Source organism: Tursiops truncatus, chromosome 13 (genome assembly GCF_011762595.2).
Source record: "Tursiops truncatus isolate mTurTru1 chromosome 13, mTurTru1.mat.Y, whole genome shotgun sequence".
Classification (NCBI taxonomy): domain Eukaryota; kingdom Metazoa; phylum Chordata; class Mammalia; order Artiodactyla; family Delphinidae; genus Tursiops; species Tursiops truncatus.
Window position 1 is genome coordinate 21368854 of NC_047046.1, and position 26615 is coordinate 21395468.

Here is a 26615-nt window from a genome sequence, read left to right on the forward strand (position 1 = left end):
GCAATTGGCTCAGAGCAATGAAACAGAAATACGTGTTTTTAAAACATACTTTATATCCACATTTAAATGCCTAATTAATCCTAATAATTAAATGCAGTCACTAACCACTTTCTTTGCAAGACCTCTTTTTTATTCCCATAAACTCTGGAATTTAATAGAAATCATTGTGTTGTTATGGCCAGGGTAATAAATGCCTATTGGTCAATAAGCTCTGAACCTTAACAGGCAGTTAACTAATTCAGTCGGAAATAAGACCAATAGTTCTAATGGCCTCTAATTTCACTGCAAGAGTCCAGTCTTATGAACTATAGATGGTTTTCATGAGCTCTTCCTACAGCAGAGAACAGCAATTTAAATGTAAAAGACATGCATTTGAAATTCAAGTGCTTACACTGATTTCATTTGCCAGTGAGACCACAGATCAGAAGAGGTCCTTCCAGAAGAAATATTTAAGTGCAATAAGTAGAGCCAATGCAAACAAAAATAAAACGATTTTAAATTACAAGACGTCAATTTAGTCTATTTGAAAATCATTCAAATTTTCTTTTGTTTATTTCAAACAATCTGAATAATTTTTTTTTAGCTGGACAAAAGTAACAACTGTACAAACACCTTGTAATAAAAACAAAAAGGGAGGCTTAGAAAGTTGATCTCTTCCTGCTGTCTCACTCATCCTCCCCTGAGAGTGAAGGCTTCTAGATTTCAACATAAATAGATATAACAGTATACAGATATCAGTATACTTGAAATAAAATAGTTTGGAGACATTAGTATCCACTCAAAACCTGATCTTTTCAGCTGTTTGTCTCACACTGCAACAGCAGAGAAAGCATTTCAAGCGATGAAGTAAGAATGTCCCTCTGTCCTATACCAGGGGGTGTCTTCCATATGAAAATGAACTAGGTTATGTTCACTGTTCTGCTAGCATTCAATTCTGACCTGATCATTTTGTGCCTCTATCCACACTTCTATAGTAGCTACACTTATGCCTAACAGGAAAATCTCTTAAATTACACAATTGGGCTCCTTATTCCTATGACATTTAACTTAAAAAGCATTTACATGCCAAATTTTTAAAAATCCTTATACTTATTCATCACTTACTTTGTCAATTATGGTGAAAGAAGTTAAAGTTCTTTGGTCTAATTTTATACCAAACTTCTGACAAACCTAAAGAAAACAAATCACTGTATTTTCTAGCCTCTAGTTCAATCATAATCACATTTAGCCTAATCTTCCTGATCGCACACTAATTAAGACAGTGATAATATATGGTAGTGAACTAGAACACTAGACAGGTAGTAAAGAAACCTTGGGCTGGTACTAGCCTTGTAAATGACCAGTTATATGAATTTCAATTACTTTCCCTCTCCCAGCCTCAATTCCATCATTTCTAAAGTGAGGGGTTGGGTTAAATGATCTCTTAAGGGTCTTTAGAACTGTGTAACATCCTAAAATCCTGTTCTATGAAATGTAATCTTCTTTAATTATTTATAGAGTGGTTAACTGCTGAGGCGTCCTAAATTTCTCCTTAATACTTCCACATTCACTATCATTTGGAATCTTGTGATTATCATACTTGGTTTCATTTCAATGTCTCTTTTTCAAACATTTTTTTCCAAAAAGAAAACCTAACATAAGAGTCCTGGATAAGATATCTGCCACCACCATCCTTCCCCCAAGGCAGGGCAAGCTTTCCCTTTTAACAAAAACACTTGCAATTGGCAAGAAGGGTGTGAGCCAGTCTATTTCTTTCCATGTGTTAATGAACCACCTACTGCCAAATGGAACTCTTTCCTTACTTCCAGACCAGTAAACACCGTTTTCTGATGATGTAAAATGACAAAGTACTAATTAGAAGGAATCTAATATGAAGTCACAATTCTCATTAATTGGAAGTTATTAGAGTAATTATTAACAAGTCACATTATCATTAGACCAAAGAAAATGACAAAATTGATTTATGCATTCAAGAGTCTCTAATAAATAGGGTCTACAATTAAGGTCCTCTATAAAGTGACCAGAGTAGAGAAAATAACATTTTACAGGTTTAATGAATGCTCTGAAAATATCACATTTTTTTTATTGTCCAGATGTCGTTTCCCAGCGTTAAATATAGCCTGAAATATTGAATTAAACTAGATGACTAGGAAGAGAAAATACTTTAAAGTCTCCAAAGAGTACAACCTGTAGCATCTTCAAGAGGCTAAAACAATCCTAATGATGACTAATGCCCTGAGGATCCCAAGAAGCATCTAACTCTAAGGTCAAAAGAGTACTGCCTTTGTTCAGCTCCCTAATTAAGATGAACTGAAGATAAATGCAAACAAAAATTGTGGGCATTTGGAGACCAATACATCAAAACAATAGAGGAAGAAAAAAAAGCTGCTCAATTAATTGCAAAGTCGTAACAACATGAGTACATTTCATGTTTCTTTTGGAATTTGTCAGACTTCCTAATTCTTTCCTTAGGGGTGTTTGCAATTTTGAACTAGCTCAGATTATATCATAAACACGTTTTAATGTTAGTCAATTTTGGTATGTATTTGTACTCTGAACATACTTCAAAACTCTGTAATAAAAAGTTACTGATCCGAGGAATTCCCTGGAGGTCCAGTGGTTAGGACTCTGTGCTTCCACTGCAGTGGACACGGGTTCGATCCCTGGTTGGGGAATTAAGATTCCGCAAGCCGCGTGGTGCAGCCAAAACAAAAAAGTTATTGATCTTTGTTTTATAAAAGTTAAAATTGTTTCTTGTGTTAAATTCCCTAATTGCTACATATGGACTAGGTTAGAGAACTATGTTCTCAGAGCATAATTAACATGCTAATGTGATGGTGCAATAAAAACTTAATATTACTAAAAAATTATTTTACAGTTAATTTCATAATTTAAACTCAAAATTTTTATGCTAATATATTTATCACATTAGTAATCAAGTAAAAACACATTTCTCAACTAAAAGGTAGAATAAATTTCAAATGTTTCTTTCAAAAAAATTTAAACTACATTTATCTTATTTGTTTGTTTGTTTGGTTGGTTTTTTTGGCCTTATCGGGGGGCTTGTGGGATCTTAGTTCCTCAACCAGGGGTTGAACCTGCGCACTTGGCAGTGAATGTGCAGAGTCCTAACCATTGGACTGCCAGGGAATTCCCTACATTTATCTTATTTTAAAGATTTAGGGACTTCCCTGGTGGCGCAGTGGTTAAGAATCCGCCTGCCAATGCAGGGGATACGGGTTCGAGCCCTGGTCCGTGAAGATCCCACATGCCGTGGAGCAACTAAGCCTGTGTACCACAACTACTGAGCCTGTGCTCTAGAGTCCGTGAGCCACAACTACTGAGCCCACGTGCCACAACTAATGAAGCCCACACACCCAGAGCCTGAGCTCCGCAACAAGAGAAGCCACCGTAACAGAGTAGTCCCCACTTACCACAACTAGAGAAAGCCCGTGTGCAGCTACAAAGACCCAATGCAGCCAAAAATAAAAAGATAAATATTATTTTTTAAATGATTTATATTATTCTAATTAAAGAATATATGTTCATTCCAGAAAATTTAGGAAAAATAAAAAGCATAACAAAAATTTAGCTCATCCTTTAATCTCATTACCCAGAGATCATCACTTTCATTTTAGCTTATATACTGCCAATATTTTTCTATTCAAACATATATTATTTTACAAAATTTGGAATTTCTCTAATTTTTTATGTTGGTTTAAATTGATTTAAAATAGTCATTTGGTTATATAAACGTCACAGATAAAAGCGGACAAAGCAAGATGAAACTAATTTATAAGACACTTAGATTTTATATATGTATGATACATGCAAAAAAGTATGTGTAAAATTATATGTACATGCATATATGTGTAAAAGCATGTGTTAAAAACATATCTTTCATACAGATCCAATCAAATTTGTATATCAGAGCTGAAGGCATACCACAGTTTTATTAGATAAATGTATCCATGCAGCATGTCTAATTTGTAGAACAAACTGTTGATCGTATTATAACTATATAATGGAAACTAGCCAGATAAGAGAAACTAGAATAGCTTAAAGTATAAAGTATTTTTCAAATGAATGTGAGAAATTAACATATACAAACTCAGACCTAAACTACAAATTTTATTAGACCCATGAGAGGAAATTCCAAAAACCTTTTAATTCACGTCAGCCTCTGCTACTAGAGAACCAGGCTAATTCTCACCAAAAAAAAGAAAGTTAAGCAAAAGAAATATTTTCACTGTGACAACTTCTAATTGGTGGCAAAGGGAACATACATACACATGTAAACATAATGAAAAAGTACAACACCTTATGAATGATGCATATTAAATTACAGATTTACTTAATAGTAAGAACCATCTCCAAAATGTATAATCCACAAAGTTGTTTAAATATAGATTAAAATACAATAGAGATTAGACAGAAAATCCTGGATGGGGAAAGTCACATGCGTCTTTAAAAGTTTGTGATACAGAGGAGTAACACTGTCCTAAACCTAATTCAAGAATTCCAAAGGATTACTTTTATCGAGCACAGGTAAGTCCTTTTTGTGAGACTTGTAGAACGTGGCACTGGAGATGAATATAATTTAATTTGGAACATGTGCAACCATCTATAAACATCTATTGGAGTATGTATGCAGCAACATTTTCACTGAGTTATGTATTCTGCACACCAGTACAGCTGCTCTATAGCTTTCAAATGCCGATATAAAACTAGCTTCTACCTATTTAAAAAATTACATGAACAGTAATTACAGAACATGAACGTGGATTAACCCAGTGTTCTGGTATTTTTAATTTCCTTGGGAACATACAGAAAGGACAAAGAAAAGAATTCTTTATTTCAACATTAAGTATATGCTATTGCTTATACATGAACATAACCACATATGTATATATCCCCAATTACCCTTTAGCAGTATTATAAAATTCAATACAAACAAATAGCATTTACTATTTTAAAACAGCCTTAGTCATTCTACTAGTCATTTGGCTTCTGCTCTATGTCTACGAAAAAGTGTGCTAACCATCACCAATCCTGTCATCACAGGTCCAGAAATTTAGTGTGGTGTCTTGCAACACAAGTCAGAAATTAGACTACATTTAAAACAAGTGCCTTCAAGCTGAGTCTTAAAGAACAGCCACTGACCAGAGAGAATAATGAAACGTTCACTACCTGAAGCAACATTACCAAGAAAAGAACAGCAAATTCAACCATGCTTCCTTTAAAATAATCTCAACTCAAAATTTCTTCAGCTTTCCTTTCTGATTAAAATAATCAGATATTAAGGTCTTTTTGAAATAGGCTTAAGAATTAACATACAACAAATACCTTGTTGCTAGTATTAAATCATGATACCACCTGTCAAACTAAAGAATCTGAAAGCATTAAGGAAATTGTAGGACTGAGTCTCTAACATGTTTAAAGATTTGGAATGTTTAAAGAAAACATAACTGAAAATAATAAATCCATTCTTCCGATTGGTATTATTAGCGATGAGAATTATTACAATTAACAACCACACAGGCACTCCACTTATACCCTATTCTCAAAGTTATTTTATAATCATCCTAATTCTATAATCTGCATGAAATAAGATATAGCCCATTGGGATAGGGAAGTTTCCCAAAGGGGTGAGAAAATGAGTCTCTCTGACCTTAATTAGGAGGAGAAAGGGAGGGTTTTTTCTCTCCTTTCATCTCCAAAAGAGCTGGAAAGGCCCTGGCCCCACGTGAAACCAGAGGTTGAATTCTTTTATGAATAAGGAGTGGAAGGGGAAGTAGAAGAACACGGGGATACCCTTACATATAGGACACTTGACATAAATCAATGCTCTCAACCACCCTAAACCCATAAGAATAACCAATTCATTTTTCTAGTGAGGGAGAGGAGCCTCTGAGAGGCTGAGCAGCTACCCATGTCACACGCACTCAAGCAATTCAGTTGGGATTCAAACTCAGATCTAACTTCAAAGGCCCTGCTCTTTCCATGGAAGTATGCTGCTGCCCTGACTGAAGTTTTATTCAGCACAGTTTAGTCATAATACCTTTCTCTATTGAAATAAATAACTTTAATCAGCTGGTCTTAATATCACAGGAACTGAAATTAAAACAAACAAACACAACAACCACAAATATTTGGAACCACAAAGGGATATGTCATATTATAGCCAATAAAGTGCTGGTTTAACAGAACTTCCAAAGCTAGACCCCTGAAAAAAAAACTCACAGGTAGGGAAAAAAAATAACTGCTGCCAAAATGCTAATAATCACCCTCTGAAGATCCTTACACAGCACGTGGGACTACTGAGTCCTCAAGTCCTGAACCATCTCATTTCCCAGCCCTCCTTCCCTCCCATTTCCCTCAGCCTCACTCATCTCAGAGAGCTAGGGTCACTGAATTAGCTGAGGTGCCTGCAATGACCTTTTATGGATCTGCCTGCCTGAGTTTGCTCACAGAGCCCAAGGCAAGAAACTCTAAATTTTAGTTGTTTTTATTTTTAAGAGAAAACATCATCACAAAAACATTAATGCTCCGGGTACATAAACAAGAAAAATTTCTTATGAAGCTCACTCTTCTTTTTTTCAAAAACTTTTACTGCATAAATATTAGAACTTAAAACCCAGAAAGGCATATTATATTGGTTTTTCAAAGATAACAATGAATTATAAAATTACAGGGCTTGAAGGGATCTTAAGTAGTTACACAGACCATCATCTTTACTTCAAACAAAATTTATTGAAGCATTTTAAATAACAGGGAATTTATTCAATGTTAAAACCTTCTCTCAGAAAAAAAAGTCAGCATTCACAAGCAAATTATTTCATATAACTAATGTGAAACACTCATTTTCCCTTATAAACTTCTGAGTTCTTATTAAATCTTCGGGGTGGGAGTGGGTGGTAGGGATGGCTTGTGTGAAAGAAAGGAAAACAAACATTAAATGTCAGGCACTACCCTGGCTACCTTTCATATATGGTATCATTTCATCTCCACAACAATCTGTGAAATAGGTACTATTAGCTCATTTTACTAGCAGATATTAAAGTTCAGAAGGGTAAATAAAATGTCCAAGGCCAGAAGGTAATAGGTGGCAGATTTGGGACATTACCTCAGGTTTGCCTAACTAACTATCCCCCTGTCAGTTCATAGTTGATCATCCTTTATGCCAGAGATTACCAACCTCGTCAAAGTGGTTGTACATTGCTTTCACTCTAATGTGTCAGACTGGATCACGGACAGCAACTTGAATAGCTGGGGATGAAGACATGTGCTGGCCAACAGCTCTTATTTGAAACACTGGGTCCACTTTATGATAATTGGAAACTTCTAAAAGCCAGGAGGGCCACACCAACTCCAAACTCTCAACAGAATTTGAGAACAAGAGATCCAAGCTGGCTGAAAATGGGCCACAGACTATGGGGGAAAGATCCAAAAGCTACCACCTGCTAGGGCAGGTGGCCGACAGTAGCCCTTGCGAGTGACGAGGAGTGGGACTTGTTGAAATAAATATCCATGAAAACTGCTTAAAAGCCATCCTTGGTATACACTCCACAGATCGACAATCTCTGTAACATACAGGACTTTTTACATACAAACAATGCAGATAATATAGAGGAAGGGGAGCAGGGAGAGAATAGGGTAAAAATAAGTGCCCATCCCCTTGTTCCAGGGGATGGGGTAGGAGCTGCGGGAGAGCACTGGACAAGCATACTGCATAGCACAGAAAGAAAGAAATCAACTTAAATCAAAAGGAAAAAAACACAAAAATAAAAACAAAAAAATTAAAAGTCAAAAAACAAGCAAGCAAAAAATTCAAAAAACATTCAGTGACGTGATCAGGGTAGAAACAAACTAAAGATTTTAAAGGAAAAGCTCTTGAAAATCACTTTTCTCCTCAGTACATGCTCCTTCTTCTTACCACTCTTCTTCATTTACATGCACTCCATTCGATTTCGTATTTCATCCCTAGAGTTTCGTAATAGAGTCTCACCACAGGCAGCTTGAGAAGCAATCATCAATACATTACTCAGCGACAATATACATGCATAGAACACCTAATGCCCCAGATCATCAAATTTACTCCTAACCTCTTTGGAGCAGGTGAGGCCCACTAGGAAGGGCAGTGGGAAGAACAGCACCTATGCAATCTCACACATTGTGAGAGAGAGAGACTTAAAGCAATGGGGTTTTGACATCTCCCTTCAGAACTATCAGATTGGCATCAACCAATCAAAACCAAAAGCAGGCTTGCCACTTGAGTCTGAAGCAAGCAGGAAAGAGCCAAACACATGCCTTTCCACGATTCCAAGTCAGTCTAGATAGAACCTGTACCTTGATTTCAGACAGTCCACCTAGTGCTTGAGGGCTGTGATAGGAGAAGATTCACCCTTGGGTAAAATCTATAGAAAATAACCATTACACTCTTAGATACTAGAAACAACTGTAGAAAGATGTGGTCTCAGGTTGTCAAAAGAAATGTGAAACCAGTAGATAAAACTCTAGCGCTTCCCCACATGCACAGTGGCCTCAAATCCTCCCATCTGCCTCCTGTCCTTGAAAGGTGGAATGTAGCTGAAGGGTCAAGGGAAAGAGATGATATTCAGCACTCCCTGGGGCTCCCAGAGGGTACCAGGTGTGGGCCTAGCCTCACAGGCCTCCAGAGGTTACCTGAGCCCAAGATAGAGCACAGAGATTTCCTAAAATCCTTGGAATTAGCTCTCACCTGAGAGGAAGTAAGCCTTCCCTGAAGCCTAGAAGAACTAGAACAACTTCTCCATGTTTGAATCAGAACAGACAGACCTCCACAGGCGGTAGATATACCCAGCTGTTTGGGAGCTGACTTCCAAACATGTGGAGCTTTCATTCACGATCGAATGCTACTTAAGAGTTATAGACTACTTCTAACCAATCAATGGCTTCTGATCCCATACTCCCTGCTCAAGTGAACATGGAGAAACGAAATGTCAGCCTCTTTAAACATGCCAACTGGAAATCAAAGTGAAACACTGAAGGAGAAGTGACAGCTCAGTGTTTCTAGTATAAATTCCCTGGTGTTCACTCTTAAAAGAATCGTCCCAGTCCTTTCCTGTTTGACATTTCCTTCCTCGCTCAAGCTAAAGTGGGGCCTGTGCATAATCACTGATGAACTAAATGCCCACACAACCACCTCAGGTGACACACACAGTGCACTGACACAAAAAACAAAATCAATAATCTGCTGCTCTATGTCACATGGAAATCCTGACTGCTGTCAGCAGACAGGAGGAGGCTTGGGGGTTGCAGTAGAGACAATTAGAGCCCTTGGAAAAGCAGAGCAGAAAGTAATGAAACCTCACCAAGTTCATCAGTTACACACACACAAACACGCACGTGTGCGCACATAAAATGAAAAGGCCATGTAGCCAGAGGTCATATTTTTCCAGCCTGCTAAATTAAAGTGACTGAAAAGCTCTGTAATTACATAGAAACAGATGAAATTGTTATCTTAACTGAATTGTAAATGTACTTTAAATGTCATAAGTTTTGATGCAATTTAATATTTTAAATGGACACTGCTCTATATAGTCTCTGATTGTATACCAAGCAGGTGGGGACATAAGCCATGTCCATTACCATGACTGAACAAAAGCCCATCCATCTGCCTGAGTAGTACAAAAAGATACTACAGAGAAACCAAAGAACAAACCCTCTCTGACTGGAGTTACAGAAAAGAGCGCTGGAAAGGAGCCAAGAGGCCCGAGTTCAGTCTCAGCTCTGCCACAGTCACAACCTCCCTGGGCCTCAGTTTCCTTGTCTGTGAAACAGAGAAAAATAATCCCTGACATACTCACGTCACAAGTTACTGTGAGGATAAAATAAGATCAAATAAGTAAAAATGTTCTGTAAACAGTTAGATACAAATGTAAACAATCATTATAACTTATGCCATTATGTATTTGGGGCAAAATATGAAAACAAATCATTACTTACTGTAGCCCAGAAAAGATCTGAATTAACTTTCCACTAACCAGTTGGTTTAAAAAAAAAAAAAAGTGGATGAATGACACATTCTCAGTGCATTACTATTAACCCCTTAGAGTGCTCAACACTTCTAAAAAAAATTAACTTAACATTACTTTACAATGAAGATGGGACAATAGTCTTCATGTACAAAACACAGACATACCTGTCTAGTATGTACCTAGGAGGGGAAAGAGTAAATAAATATATTGCTTTTCATATCTAATTCATTAGCAGAGACTGACATTAAGCACTGGAGAAAAACAGATCCATTATCTCTCACCTTTCTTGGTCCCTTCCTACACACATTGTATATAAAATAGCAACTAAAGAAGACTATAAGAGCAGTACTAAAGTAGCAAGTTTAAACATTATCTGCATTCCAGATAAAGTACAATTTTCTCAAAACTATATCAACTTATTTTTCTATTATACATTTTGTGTATCTAGCAGATTTACTAGCAATTTTAGGACTCAAATGTATTGTGTGTATGATTAATGCTGGTAAGGAAATCTTTATTTCAGTTTCTAGTCTTTTTAAAGTACTAATAGTTTTTAGTTATCTGTTCATCAAAAAAAAGAGGTTTTTTTTTCCATGCTTAATGTGTTTTGCTCAAACTCTCCAAAAATTTTCTTTGGAGTTAATCACAAGAATGGAAAGTTTTAGCTTTGATGGGATATTGTTTGAGGTCTGGATTAGGTTAAACTAGAAGATACTTCACACTTTGAGCTGTACAGGACTCCATGGATGGAACTGTATTTCTACAATCATTCTTTCTTGTTATCACAGGCTCCACCAGAATGCTAAGGCAATCCAACACACACACACACACACACACACACACACACACACACACACACATATCTCTGAGTTAGGGGGAAGCCATCAAAGCAATGCTGTCAGAAACAAAGAGGGCTGGAGTTAATGCACTGATAGTGGAGAAACAGAAAATGATTCAAGGAGTATTTAGGAGACCCCCTTACTCAATTTTAAATCTTAATGCACCACTCTATCCACATATAGGAAACGGATAATTCTGTATAGTCCATAAAGGTTGAGAATTACTGTTAAAATCCTCAAGAAATATTTCTCCAGAAGTGTCAGGAAAGGACTGGCAACACTGCACAAAGAGAGTGTCTCCTAACAACCTGTGTTCTGCAAACAAAAGAGCTCACTCTCACAACAAACAGATTCCATTTTATATGTGTAGAGAAAGGATTGTTTAGTCCACTTAAAAAGAAAAATACTACCAAAACAGAAAGGAGAACATCATGTCTTAATATAGTCTTCCATCGTTTCAGCCTTGGGCTCACTTGATCTGAAGAATTCCATATATGCTTTGAGAGGTGAAAAGCCTTTGTGAATAATTGAAGACAAAATAATGAAACCCTAGAACGTCAGAGACATAATATAGTTTTGTAGAATTCATCATGGAGCTTTTAAATTCCCAAATACTACATGCTGAATAATTTATTCCTGTGTCAATATGGGGCCAGCAGATGTTCATTCAGAGCCAACATTAACCCTCCTCAAGCTGAAAAAGCAGGAAAACAGGCTCTGAGATGGAAGGAGGCACTTAGTTTAAGTGAGATTATCTTGGTATTTATGAGAAAATTAAAGCAGCTTTGGAAGTCAAGAAAAAACACACTACTTAGTTGGCAATCTTTTATCAAAGTCTGCTTAGAAAGATAAGGAGCTGAATTTCATGAAAAAACACAAATGGTTGAAACAGGGGGAGCTGATAACACCGCTCTCTCCTTTCAAAAGGGTCCCTGGGGACTTTTCACTGATTCTGTTTTAGTGGCTTATTGATATTTACCTTCCTCTTTGGATCACTAATTCTTGATGCAATTTTGAACTCTCTACTGTGTTTTAGTTTCTGGGTATTCTCCCCTCTATGGCTCACCTCTAATTCTGTTCACTTTTTTTAAAAAGAGAATAAGGCAGAAGAAAATTGAAAAATTAAGCAACAGGGAAGTTTAAAGTTTCACCAATGGGCTATTAAACTTCAAAACTGGAAACCAATGCCTTAGATTTCATTCATTCACTCATTCAATACCTAGTTACTGAGAACTATCTCTGTACAAAGTATTATGCCAGGACTAAAAAAAGATGAGATGTTTAACCAAATATTCTAAAGATTTATTGAACAGGGGAATATACATGTACATGTCTAGATATCTGCAGAGGCTTCCAGTCAATATTGTGAAAATGGTGTACTGGGCCTCTGCAGAAAGAGACAGCTCTTGATCTGAAAACACACAATGGGTAGAATATATTAAAACAGTTTTAGGCTACATGCCTGAGCTCATATCCAAGGAAAGGAAATCCCTCAACTGCTAGAAGAAAAGAGGAAATAAAGACAGAATAATGAGCAGGAGGTGAAGCCAATAAAGCTCCCAGGAAAAGTAATAGAATCAGCCACTGGAGGGGCACCCTGATGCCACCTCAGTGAGAGGTGCCCAGGCTGCAACTTCACGCATGCTGCTTGGTGGACACGAACTACCTGAATAAAATCAAGAATCGCCAAGGTCTATGCATGAAATAGAGACTAGGAAAAAACTCTACCTACCACCCAGAATGGTGATGTAGATGGGACCATCTGCACCACAAGAGTTACGCATAATTCAACAGACTAAAAAATTTTTAAACAATTATTTTTAAAATGTTAAAAGAGATAAAGACAGGAAGAGAAGTAATAAGGTTTTTGTTTTTTTTTTAAAAAAGGACAGTATAGAAAATGATCAGGCAGATCTGAAAAAGAATCAAATAGAAACTCTAGAAATAAAAGAGGAGGTAGACCTGATTTAGGGGGTGTAGGACCTCAACAGGTGGTCTGAACAGTACACAGCTGATAATTAGAGACTAGGAATATTAACTCAAGGAAATAACCTAAAATTCAGGACAGACAAGGAGATAAATACAGGAAAAAGAGGTTGAGACAAAGAAGATAGAATAAGATAGTTCAAAATACATCTAAGAAGGAACCCAGAAGAGAATAGAGAGAAAAATGAAAGACATAATTGAAAAACAGTATCTAGAACAGACCTTATTTTGCAATGAGAAAATCACAGCCCAGAATTGTCTTCAATCATACAGCATGTTAGAAGAAAAGCTGGCAGCCCACAGATCACTAGCTGATCACTCTTTCGTTATCAAACATCTTTCTAAATAGAGAACCCCATTTAAAAAAAAATACATCAGCCTGAAATTTCTTTTAGTTATTAAACTATTTGAGTATTTAAGCATATCACAGTGCTAAAATCCTTGTATGTTACTACAACTGTTTTTCAAAACAACCCTATTATTATTTTCATTTTACAGATAAGAAAACTGCGGCTCAAAGAGGAGTAACTTGCCCAAAATCATACAGGTGGTGAATGGCAGACCCAGGATTCAAATAAATGCGTGTCTGATTCCAAAAAGTATACTTTTTTAAAAAATTGAAGTATAGTTGATTTATAATGTTGGTTAGTTTCTGGTATACAGAGAAGTGATTCAGTTACATATATGTGTGTATGCGTGTGTGTGTGTGTGTGTGTATATTTTTATATACACATAAATTATTTTTCATATTCTTTTCCATTATGGTTTATCACAGGATATTGAACATATAGCACCCTGTGCTATACAGTAGGACCTTGTTGTTTATCTATTTTATATATATAGTATTTTGTATCTGCTAATCCCAAACTCCTAATTTATCCCTCCCCCACACCCTTTCCCCTTTGGTAACCATAAATTTGTTTTCTATGTCTGTGAGTCTGTTTCTGTTTGTATATTTTAGATTCCACATATAAGTGATATCATATGATATTTGTCTTTCTCTGTCTGACATATAATCTCTAGGTCCATCTATGTTGCTGCAAAGGGCATTATTTCATTCTTTTTTATGGCTAAGTAATATTCCATTGTATACAGATACCACATCTTCTTTATCCATTCATCTGTTGATGGACATTTAGGTTGCTTCCATGTCTTGGCTACTGTAAATAGTGCTGCTATGAACACTGGGGTGCATATACCCAAAAGGCATACTCTTAATCACCATATAACAATGCTTCTATAGTGATATAGCTTTAAAATAATAAGGCATCCCTAAAATTTACATTCAAATATCAATTTAATTACATCATGGTCTCACTGTACCCTTGGAGTATGATCTTTAAAAAATCAGCCCTGTATATCCATGGGTTTTGTTATCTACAAATTCAACCAACTACAAGGGGAAAATATATATTTTTTTTAAATTCCAGAAAGTTCCAAAAAGCAAAATTTGAATTTGTCATGCACTGGCTACTATTTATATAGCGTTTCCATTGTATTTAGGATTATAAGTAATCTAGAGATGATTTAAAGTATATGGGAGGATGTGTGTAAGTTATATGCAAATACTATACCATTTCATATAAAGGACTTGAGCATCCTCAGATTCTGGTAATCTGTGAGGGGTCCCAGAACCAATCCCCCCAGATACCAAGGGACGACTGTACTATGAATCAATTGAATATATTGTGTATTGCCTTATATGTTGACAACTATCGGAAGCCTTAAGGATTTTATTTTTTGGAATACTCACAAACTATTTCAATCTGTAATTTTTAACATTTAAATTAATGACTATATTAAAAGCAGATAGAACAAAAACCTATCCTAGGGCTTCCCTGGTGGCTCAGTGGTTAAGAATCCGCCTGCCAAGGCAGGGTACATGGGTTCAAGCCCTAGTCCAGGAAGATCCCACATGCCGCAGAGCAACTAAGCCTGTGCACCACAACTACTGAGCTTGCGCTCTAGAGCCTGCGAGCCACGGCCACTGAGCCTGCGTGCCACAACTACCAAAGCCCGCACACCACAACTACTGAAGCCTGTGCACCTAGAGCCTGTGCTCCGCAACAAGAGAAGCCACGGCAACGAGAAGCCCATGCACCGCAACGAAGATTAGCCCCCACTCTGCTGCAACTAAAGACAGCCCATGCACAGCAAAGACCCAATGCAGCCAAAACTAAAATAACTTTATTAATTTTTAAAAAACAAACCTATCCTAAAATTCATAAGAAAATCTCAAGGAAGCCCAAATAATCAAAACAATTTTGAAAAAGAACAAAGTTCTAAGACCCATACCTGATTTCAAAACTTACTACAAAGCTACAGTAATCAAAACAGCGTCACACTGGCATAAAGACAAACACAGACCAGTGGAATACAATACAAAAGCCCAGAAATAAAGCTTCACATACATGGTCAATTAATTTTCAACAAGGGTGCCAAAATCATTCAATAAGAAAAGGACAGTCTTTTCAACAAATTGTGCTGGGAAAACTGGATATCCACATTCAAAAGAATGAAGCTGGATCCTTATCTTATACAATATACAAAAATTAACTCAAACAGGATCAAAGACCTAAACGTAAGAGCTAAAAGTATAAATTTCTTTATTGTTTTTTTAAAGTATAAAATTCTTAAAAGAAAACGTAAGGGAAGAGATTCAGGACACTGGATCTGACAATGTTTTCTTGGATATGACACTAAAAACACAGGCAACAAAAGAAAAAAAATAGACAAATGGGACTTCATCGAAACCAAACACTTTTATGTAACAAAGGACACTATCAAGAGAGTGAAAAGACAACCCACAGAATGGGAGAAAATATTTGCAATTCATATATCTGATAAGGGATTAATATCCAGAATATATAAAGAAGTCCTATAATTCAACAACAAATATATATATATATATATATATATAGCAACAACAAATATATTTAAAAATATATATTAAAAATGGGCCAAGGACTTGAATAGACATTTCCTCAAAGAAAATATATACGTGACCGACAAGCATGTGGGAAGATGCTTCAATGAGCTATCTCAAAACTTCAATGAGATATCACTTCATATCCATTAGGAAGGCTATTTTAAAAAAATGGAAAGAAAAAAAATAGATGTTGGCAAAGATGTGGAGAAATTGGAACTCTGGTGCATTGCAAGTGGGAATATAAAATGGTGCAGCCACTGTGGAAAGAAGTTTCACAGTTCCTCAAAAAGTTAAATGTAGAATTCCCATATGATCAACCAATTCCACTTCTAAGTATATACCCAAAAAAACTGGAAAGCAGGGACTCAGACAGATACTTTTATGTCAATGTTCATAACAGCATTATTCACAATATTCAACAGGTAGAAATAACCAAGTATCCATCGACAGATGAATGGAGAAACAAAATGTGGCATATACATACAATGGAATATTATTCAGTCACATAGAGGAACAAAATTCTGATATATGCTACATCATAGCTGAACCATGAAAATATGCTGAATGAAATAAGCCAGATGCAAAAGAATAAGTTATTACTTTATTTACTTACTTCACTTATATTATGTACCTGGAATAGGCAAATTCATAAAGACAGAAAATAGCATAGAGGTTACTGGGGACTGGGGTAACCTAAGAGGAATGGGGGGGTTAGTATTTCATACTAAGTCAGGTACTAAGTTTCTGTTTGGGGTGATGAAAAGTTCTGGAACTGGAGAGTGGTGCTGTTTGTACAACTGTGAATGTTCTTAATGCCACTGAATTGTATACTTAAAAATGGTCAAAATGATAAGTTTTATGACGTGTATATTTTACCACAACAAAAAAATAAAGAGAAATGGCATGTGACTCACAGTATGCCTCCTCCTAATGTTACTGATATATACTAACATATCATAAACATCTTTAAGAATAAAGAATACTCCTTTACTATCACAAATATGGGTATAAGTATTTAAAAATACTGGATCTCCAAATCTCAAAATAATATGCAGTTGAAGAAAATAATAATTATTGCTCATATTTATTGAGCACTTACAATGTGCTAGCCACCATTCTTGCAAGAACTTCATAACAACATATATAATATATCACATTGTATATTATTATTCTGACTTTGCAGATAAGAAAAGGGGGAGCCACAGAGGCTAAAATCTATTTGCCATTACACAGAAAAATATTTTTAAAAATAAACTGGAGTTATTTTCTTTACAAAAGTACTTCCCCCTCTTTGGAAAAGGAATTATCACTGAAAGCCTTCTTTTAACATAAATTTCATCCAACTTAACTAAAAATTCTTAATTAATTTTGCACATAATTTATGCAACCATCTCTACTGCATCAAGAAAGGTATAGCCACACAACACTTATCTTTTTTTAACCAGTAATTTTCTTCTTATTTAAATTTTCTTTTAAAATATAGGTGTTACTATATTTTATTTATTTATTTATTATTGGTAAAATGCACATTTTACCAATAATTTTTTAACATCTTTATAGGAGTATAATTGCTTTACAATGTTGTGTTAGTTTCTGTTGTATAACAAAGTAAATCAGCTATATGTATACATATATCCCCATATCTCCTCTCCCTTGCGTCTCCCTCTCACCCTCCCTATCCTACCCCTCTAGGCAGTCACAAAGCACCGAGCTGATCTCCCTGTGCTATGTGGCTGCTTCCCACTAGCTATCTATTTTACATTTGGTAGTGTATATATGTCAATGTCACTCTCTCACTTCGTCCCAGTGAGATGAAGAGGGATGAGGAAGGAAACTAATATTTGTCAAGCATCAAATCATGTGCCAGACAATGTACTAAGCATATCTTATCTCATTTAATCTTCTCAACAACTTGTGATGTAGGCATTACTATTCCCATTTTACAGGTAAGGAAACAAAAATATAGTAATCCAAAATACTTCTATTCACTACTTTCAAATTCTGATAAATATTTTATTCAAGTAGAAGCCAATTAATTCCAGTTCCCTAGGAAGTCAAAGAATAGTGGTCACTGCCAAAAGCTATCCCAGATACCTGAAGGAGCCAATATGACAGCTGCCCCTAGCATGCTGCATGACTGAGTATTCAAAAGCCCAACAGATCTCACACCCAAACACAGTGTGCAAGGGCAGAAGATCACCCTATCGTACTACTGAGTCAAGAAAAACGGATTGTGTGGCCTTGTGCTCCAGCACCAGCCCAACAGCAGAAAAGACAGCCAAATATGGATGACGCTGAGCCACATTAAGGGGGCTCACACTGCTCTCTCCTACTTGGGTAGAAAGAATAGAATCTAAGGCACCTTCTGTTGCTTTGGAACATGAAAAGTTTTGAACGTCAAAAATGTATAGCAGGGGCTTCCCTGGTGGCACAGTGGTTGAGAGTCCACCTGCCGATGCAGGGGACACGGGTTCATGCCCCAGTCCAGGAGGATCCCACATGCCGCGGAGCGGCTGGACCTGTGAGCCATGGCCACTGAGCCTGCACGTCCGGAGCCTGTGCTCTGCAACGGGAGAGGCCACAACAGTGAGAGGCCTGCGTACCGCAAAAAAAAAAAAAAAAAAAAAAAAAAAAAAAAATATATATATATATATATATATATATATATAGCAAAAACTATACAATAAATTTTTAGTAAATATTTTAGAAATGATTATATTTAACTTTACCCTCTGGACTAACTTCATCTTATTAACACTTAAGTATTCTCAGTTCTCTTTAAAAAACAGAAAACAAACAAAGAACACTTCCCTCTATTTTATCTCCCACCCCAGCTACCACTCTCTTCCCTATTCTTCAAAGCCAGTCTTTCGGACAACTTTGTTTCTGTTTCAACTGCTATCAACACCCTCACCTTTGACTCACTCCTCCATACACTCCTATCTGGTACTCCCTACTCCACACCTACTAAACTGCTCCTGTCAAAGTCACTCTTACCTACACCATGGGGATTGGAAGGTGCCCAGAGAAATCCCTAAGGACTCTGAAGGGCAGAGTTTGAAAACTACTATACTTGGGTCTGGTTACACATTTTGTACGGAGGCTACATAATTTGTGGCGGCCAGTACAAAGTGAAAATGCGGGACCCCTTGTTTAAAAGCAGGAAAAAGAGCTTTTTCCTTTTTTTCCCCCCTGTGGTCTCTGTATATACAAGTTATGATGTTTATTTGCTACTTAATAGTGTATTCCCTAGGGCATGAGGATGTTTGTACGACAATGCAGATTCTCATAGGCACCCAGGCAACACCCACAACTTGGTGTGTAGGGTACACACCAAATCCCACTCCTCCTATGCCCATACCCAAGGCCCTGCCAAGGGTGGAGAGTGGCATCAGTCTCTGGGCAGGGGAGGGGAAGTGGGCAGCTGAGAATTCGTCCCAGGGAAGTGATTAAGAAGTACGAAAACGCTAGATTGTAGAAGCTCCATGCCCCCAGCATAGGTGCCATTGTCCCATCTGACTTCACTCACAAAATACAATTTCAAAGATACAGCTAGGCAGAATGTCGATATGATGACCACACAGCATTAAATTCCAAGCACAGGACCCCCTTCTGAACATGATATTTTAGGTAACTACAATGATTGCAAACCCTGATCCTGGCTACACCACATAATAATCATAATAATACCACCTTACATCTGCATAAAACATCATAGTCCACAAATAGTTTCAATTTAATTTTAACCCCACAATAAACCTATAAATAGAAACGGATAAGTATCTCATTTGACAGATGAAAAACTGACTCAGAAAGGTGAAATGCACTGCCCAAGGCACGGAAGAGCAGGTGTTAAACCGGCCTCCTAACTCCAAGTCCAGGATTCTTTCTAGTGTAACGTGCTTCCTAAGCAAAGGGCAGATGGGAAGGGACTAGAACACTGACCATTTCTGTGCATGAGCCACTGGTTTAGTCATTAGGTGGAAAGTATTTCTGCCAAACTTCTGTCAATTCCAGTCAGATTTTTAAAAACTTGATCTTTTACTCTATAGAGTTCAATGGCTTTATATAAATATCTAGTCTAAAAAAGAAAAAAAAAAGTAAAAGCAACAGGTGTAAAGTTAGCTTGTACCCCATCCAATATGCACCTTGAGACCACGTCACTCTGAGATACAATACACTTTCACTATAGGAGAGCTGATTCCTTGATTTCATTGGGAGAAAGTTCATCAAAATGCCAGACAGTGACAACAGAGATAATGGGGAAGCATGTAGCTAGGAGATACCAATATCAAGGAGGGAGCTAGTTTCTTCAACCTGACTCTTCCTTACCCACATTCCACATACTTTATATAATTCAATCTTTCCAGATAGTGAAATTGTTGCTAAACTTCCTCATGTTAATGTAAAGGATAATACTTTATTTTGAGACTTGAACTCTCAATTTCCTAATTCAGTTACTCAAAATTCTCCCCTGAAAACAAGAAGAGAGCATTTTTTGTGGTTGAACTAATATGCATTTGTTACAACCATTTGCACTGTCGGACCCTTCACACTGGCTGATCACCCAGAAAATCTCCAAGGAAAAACAAGTGCAACTGAATGTTAGATACAAATAGCACAATCTCTCAGCTCACCAGAGCAGAATCTCTCTCTAATACACTGGTCACAGGCTATATTACTAGCTCTTTTTATCCTATCTCTAGGTAGAAAAGCTATAATTTAAACTGACAGCATTACTTGTCATGAAGTCTGTGGGTTTACAATTTCTAAATGTCAGTTTGAACTTCTGACTAGTTCCTTAGAGCACTACTGTTTGTTTCTAAATGAGGCAACTTGTCAGTTCTGCATACATAAAAGCAGTTAATCAGCAATCTGCAGTGCAACACAAGAGGGATCAGCTGGTATGCTAATAGTGAGCCCACAAAGCACCTCTAATTAGGAAAGAAAGCCTTGTCCTAAGCCAATAATATCCTCATGTATCACAAAATTCATTCTACTACTCAATAGATGAAACATTTCATCCCAAGGAACTTATTATCTTGAAGTAATTGTCTGCCTCCAGCCTGATGTACACATGTTCCCATGGGCCTATAATGGAGGAGCTGCAGGAAGTAAGGACCACTGTGATTCCTGACCCTCCTCTCACTTGTGGCTTCTTTTCAGTTCCCAGTGGGTTCTTATTCTTAACTCCCTCCTTTTTACTATTCTGCTGTGCCCTTTTCTATGTGGCCTTCACATCTCCTGTCTTCAGCTCTCTAAGTAAAATGGGATGGGATCTTACCCAAGAATTACCCTGTTTCCTCTAAACTTTTAGAAAAACTACTGAACTATATAACAAAATCAATTCCAAAGAGAGGAATAATGATAACTCTAACAATCAGATTATTTCATAAATAAGAACACCCCGCTTCAAGGGTAAAAACACTTTGGCATAATTTTAACTACTAATAGGTTTGAGCCTATGGACTGAATTCTAGAATATGGATTGGAATGACTAAAATTAAATAGTAAGTAAAGGAAATATATCTAAAAGACTTCTTAAAATCTTTCCCATTATCCCTAGTGGCTATCTTAGGTGTTATATCAGGATAATATCAGGAAAAAAAATGTTTGACTGTAGCCATGTACCTCACCCATTTAAACAACCTTTATGGACTTCCCTGGTGGCATAGTGGTTAAGAATCTGTCTGTCAGTGCAGGGGACACGGGTTCGAGCCCTGGTCTGGGAAGATCCCACATGCCCTGCGGAGCCGCTAAGCCTGTGTGCCACAACTACTGAAGCCCACACGCCTAGAGCCCGTGAGCCACAAAAGAAGCCACCACCATGAGAAGCCCATGCGCCGCAAGCAAGAGTAGCCCCCGCTCGCCACAACTAGAGAAAGCCCGCGTACAGCAATGACGACACAATGCAGCCAAAAAATAAATAAGAATTAAAAATAAATAAATAAATAATTTTTAATAAAATAAACAACTTTTGTGTAGCTCTCAAATCAGATTTTGAATTGATGAGGCAAATCTGGTTTAGTGATTGGGTGTAGTAAAAGAGCTACCCAGCCAAAATCCAATAATCCATTTTACCTCATATGAGACACATTTTATTGGAGTTAGAGAATAAGTGCTTCTGTGTATGCTACAGTTTTTCGTAGTGGCTAAGACTTTTGGGAGGGAAATCCTTTCTGGACCCAGTGGCATTCACCTGTCTGTCAAGTAACAGGTATGGGCAGATCCCATGTGCCACCTACCAACTGTCAAGCAGATGCACGTTGGTAATCAGAGAAGCTCTGTTCATGGATCAGGATAGGCTAGCCTACTGGGCACCATTCAGCACAGAGGGAAATTCTGAGACACTGGAGTGCCCTCTTACTAATGTTAGGCTTCAATGTCTCTTTATGAAATCATTTAGCCTGGGGGTATGAGACTGACAAGGCCAGGGCAAAGAGCTCTGATCTGTGTGTGCTCAGGCTGCTCCTATTCTGAGCAATACACAGAATATTATATGGTATACCTGGAGATCATCTACTTTAAACCCTCTCTCCCTCCATTTACAGAAATGAAAAGTAAGGCCCAGAAGTCATTTGCCCAAGATGACACAGAGATAACAGAGTAAGGTCTGATTCTAAAACATCTGATGCCTAGACCAAAACTTTTCTCTTCTTCCCTCCCTTCTCCTCCTCCCTCTCTCACTCTCCTTCTCCTCCTCCCTCTCTCACTCTCTTTTCCTCTCTTCCTCCTTCCTCTCCCTATCATCATCATCTTGAAGCAGCCAATATCTTCAAACAAAATCTTAATCAGAAGTCCAATGTACAAAACAGATTAAAAAGGGCCTGGTTAGATTCAGACAGAGAAGGGAGACAGAGTGTATGTGCTAGAATCCTACTTGCTTAAATGAGCCTGCAGCCTCCTCTGGGATCCTGGGCAGAACCCTGTGAATAATGTGCCTGAGATCAGGCAAACTTCTTCCTTAGTAACTTGCAATAAAGCTAGTTTCAAACACTAATTAGGATTGTGTTATTTTTACATAAAATTAATATTTTCTGAAACACTGAAATACATTGGAGTGGCAGTTATTTTCTTGCGTTTGGGTTTTTTTTTTTTAAGACATCGACATTAAATCTGAAACTGAGAAACATTAATTTTCTTTCAATACCATCAGCACACACGAACAACCATCTGATGTGATAGATTTATTTAGGTGATATTTAAAATTAGGAAATAAAGACATGAGATGATTGACAGTAATGAAACATAAGTGTCATTCCTAAAATCTACCAGGGAAAAGGCACATGAACCTGACAACACAGAAGCAAGCTTTGGGAAACTTCAGCATAAGACATACATGAGATTACCATGTGCAAACACAAAACATCCATCTTATTCCCTTGGGTGACTTTTCATTAGTGCTAATGGGCTCAGGGCCTCTGTTTAGAGGCTCTTTCTACAGATGCTAGAACACAAATCTTGTTCTCTCTGGTGAAGTCCATTCTCATAAACAAGAAAAAAATGAAATCTATGTGTTGAAATCGACATATGTACACATGCATATTTGTCTGTGTATTACTTCTGATCATTTTTCCCTTTAACTTGAATTTATTAGTCATTAGAAATCCTGCCAAACATTACTGAGTAATATAATGTAAAATTAGTACCAAAATTAGATCCCACGGACATTTTTAATTAAATCTCTTTCATCAGGATTAAGAATTTTAAAAAACTGTGTAAAAAGTAGTAGTATTGAAAGTCATTCACCACAAGTGACTGTAAAGCAATAATACAAAACACGGCACATATCAATCATGTTTATTAAACACCAATTTGCACATGGTTAAGTGCTAAATAATATATAAAACTGAACCCAAAAGGAAAGGCATGTGCCCCAAATCAAGGAGCTCCTGATTCAACAACTCTTTCCTCTCCCTTTATGTATATATATGTGGAAAATACCATTCTCAACATACCTTTCCTGATTTTTATCTTCTGTTATTTTCTTCTGTCACTTACTAACTGCGTTTAACTGTATAAAGAAACTATCTGTTAATAAAGAAACCCATGAAAAATATGCAGTTCTAAGATTTCCTATAGCCCACTTGACATTCTGCCCACAAAGGCAAATGAAATCTAAACACTATGTATTTTCTTCTCAATGAATTTTTCTCTTAAAATATTTACTCCTAATTTCCTCTCTCCTTGCTCAATCACCCATTCTTTTTTTTTTTTCTTTTCGGTATGCGGGCCTCTCACAGTTGTGGCCTCTCCCGTTGCGGAGCACAGGCTCCGGACGCGCAGGCTCAGCGGCCATGGCTCACGGGCCCAGCCGCTCCGCGGCATGTGGGATCCTCCCGGACCGGGGCACGAACCCGTGTCCCCTGCATCGGCAGGCGGACTCTCAATCACTGCGCCACCAGGGAAGCCCTCACCCATTTTTTTAACATTTTCTTACTTTGTGAGTTCTACCCACTGGGATACAAAGGTGAATTAGTCATGATCCTGGTCCCTGTCTCCTTAGGAGCTCACAGTCTGTTAGGAGAGACAAATGCATGCAGACAATCACAATAGAAAGTAATAACTGCTCAGTAGAGGTCTCTATCTACATTGCTTTGGTGATACAAAGGAAGGAGCAGTTAACTTAGGAAATAAGAGGTTTCTCAGAGGTGGCATTTGGATGGATTTAACAAAGGAGTTGATACTTCACTAGAGAAAGGATAACTCAGGCAGAGGGAAGAGCTTGTGAAAAAGCACAGAGACCAGAAAGCCAATGACACAGTCAAGGAGCAATTTCACACAGTAAAACAGGGGTAGATGGGAAGACATCAGTTATGGCAGGAGATGAACAAGCATAAATTGGGCATGATTATTAAAAGTCTCGTTTATTTTCCAAAGAGTTTTGTCTTTATCTGTTCTTTTGTTTTCATAGCGCTAAACAACACAGCAGAAAAGCGGAAGGGAACAATCCACTGATTTAGACAAAGGCACAAAAGCAATGCAGTAGAGAAAAGAGGGTGCTAGAACAACTGTATATACATGTGCAAAAAAAAAAGAATGTGGATCCATACCTCACACTGTATACAACAATCAATTAAAAATCAATCATAGCCCAAAATATAACATCTAAAACTAAAAAACATCTAGAAGAAAACATAGGAGAAATCTTTATGACTTGGGTACTCCTAAAGATTTCTTATATATGACACCAAATACACAATCTATAAAATAAAAAAAATTAAAAATGCATTTCAGGGCTTCCCTGGTGGCGCAGTGGTTAAGAATCCACCTGCCAATGCAGGAGACACGGGTTCGAGGCCTGGTCTGGGAAGATCCCACATGCTGCGGAGCAACTAAGTAAGCCTGGGTGCCACAACTGCTGAGCCTGCATGCCTAGAGCCCGTGCTCCACAAGAGAAGCCACCACAATGAGAAGCCTGTGCACTGCAACGAAGAGTAGCCCCCACTCACCACAACTAGAGAAAGCCCGTGTGCAGCAACGAAGACCCAATGCAACCAAAAATAAAAAATAAAATTTAAAAAATAAAAAAGTGCACTTCATCAAAATTAAAAACTGCTGCTCCTCAAAAGACAATTAGGAGAGTAAAAAGGTAAGTCAGAGACTGAGAGGAAATCTTTGCAAAGCATATATGTGATAAAGGACTTATGTTCAGGGCAAGAAGAGCTCTCAAAATTCAACAATAAGAAAACAAACAACCCAATGGGGAAAAAATGCTAAAAGATTTAGACACCGGACCAAAGAAGATATATGAATGGCAAATAAGCACATGAAAAGATGTTCAACATCATTAGTCATTACAGAAATTCACATTAAAACCATAATGAGATACCACTACACACCTATTAAAATGACTAAATTAAAAAGATTGACCATACATACCAAGTATTGGCAAGGATGCGGAGAAACTAGAATTCTCGTAAACTGACAGTGGGAATGTAAAATGATACAACTATTTTTTAAAACAGTTTGGCAGTTTCTTAAAAAGTTAAACATACACCTACCATATGATTCAGCCACTCCACTCCTAGATATTTACCCAAGAGGAAATAAAATATATATCCATACAAAGATTTATATACAAATTCTTATAGCAATCTATGTATAACAGCCAGAAACTGGAAACAATCCAAATTCACATTAACATGTGAATAAATAAATACATTGTGGTATATCCGTACAATGGAATACCACTCCACAATAAAAAGTAATGAACTACTGATATAGCAACAACATGGATAAAATTCAAAATAATTATGAATACTTATGCTGAGTGACAGAAGCTAGACACAAAAGAGTACACACTATATGACTGCATTTATATAAAAATCTAGAAAATGAAAAGTAATTTATAGAAAAGATACTGGTTGTTGCCTGGGGAAGACATTGCTAGGAGGAACTACAAAGGGCACACAGAAGGAAACTTTCAAACATGGTGAATATGCTCACTATCTTGATTGTGATGATGGTTTCATGGACATATACACATGTCAACCCTATCAAATTGTACACTTTATATATGTGTAGTTTATTGAATGTCAATATCTCAGTAAAGCTGTTTTTAAAAAGTATTGAGTATATTCAAACATTAACAATCATTTCATTTCTACCCTGCTTTCATACTTTCTTTGCAAGAGAACTGAATATGTGAGACAGTACAACAAAGGCACTACCTAAGGTTTGCGTTTTCTGGTAGTTTTCCATATTTGTGACAAAGTTACATATGATAAAGTGAATAAAGTAGACAAGGATAGAATACGTAAGTTGGTAGAGACCAAACTTTTTAGGCACCTCCATAAGAAGTCTGGTATCTATAAAGTAGCTGCTTTTCCTTATTTTGTT

The 26615-nt window shown here is 37.1% G+C and overlaps 1 protein-coding gene across 3 annotated transcripts in view; it reads right to left on the reverse strand.

The window, feature by feature from the left end:
- Window positions 1-26615, reverse strand: part of TTC28 (tetratricopeptide repeat domain 28) — a 596541-nt gene that overhangs the window by 309389 nt on the left and 260537 nt on the right. The gene's annotated exons all lie outside the window — the stretch shown is intronic.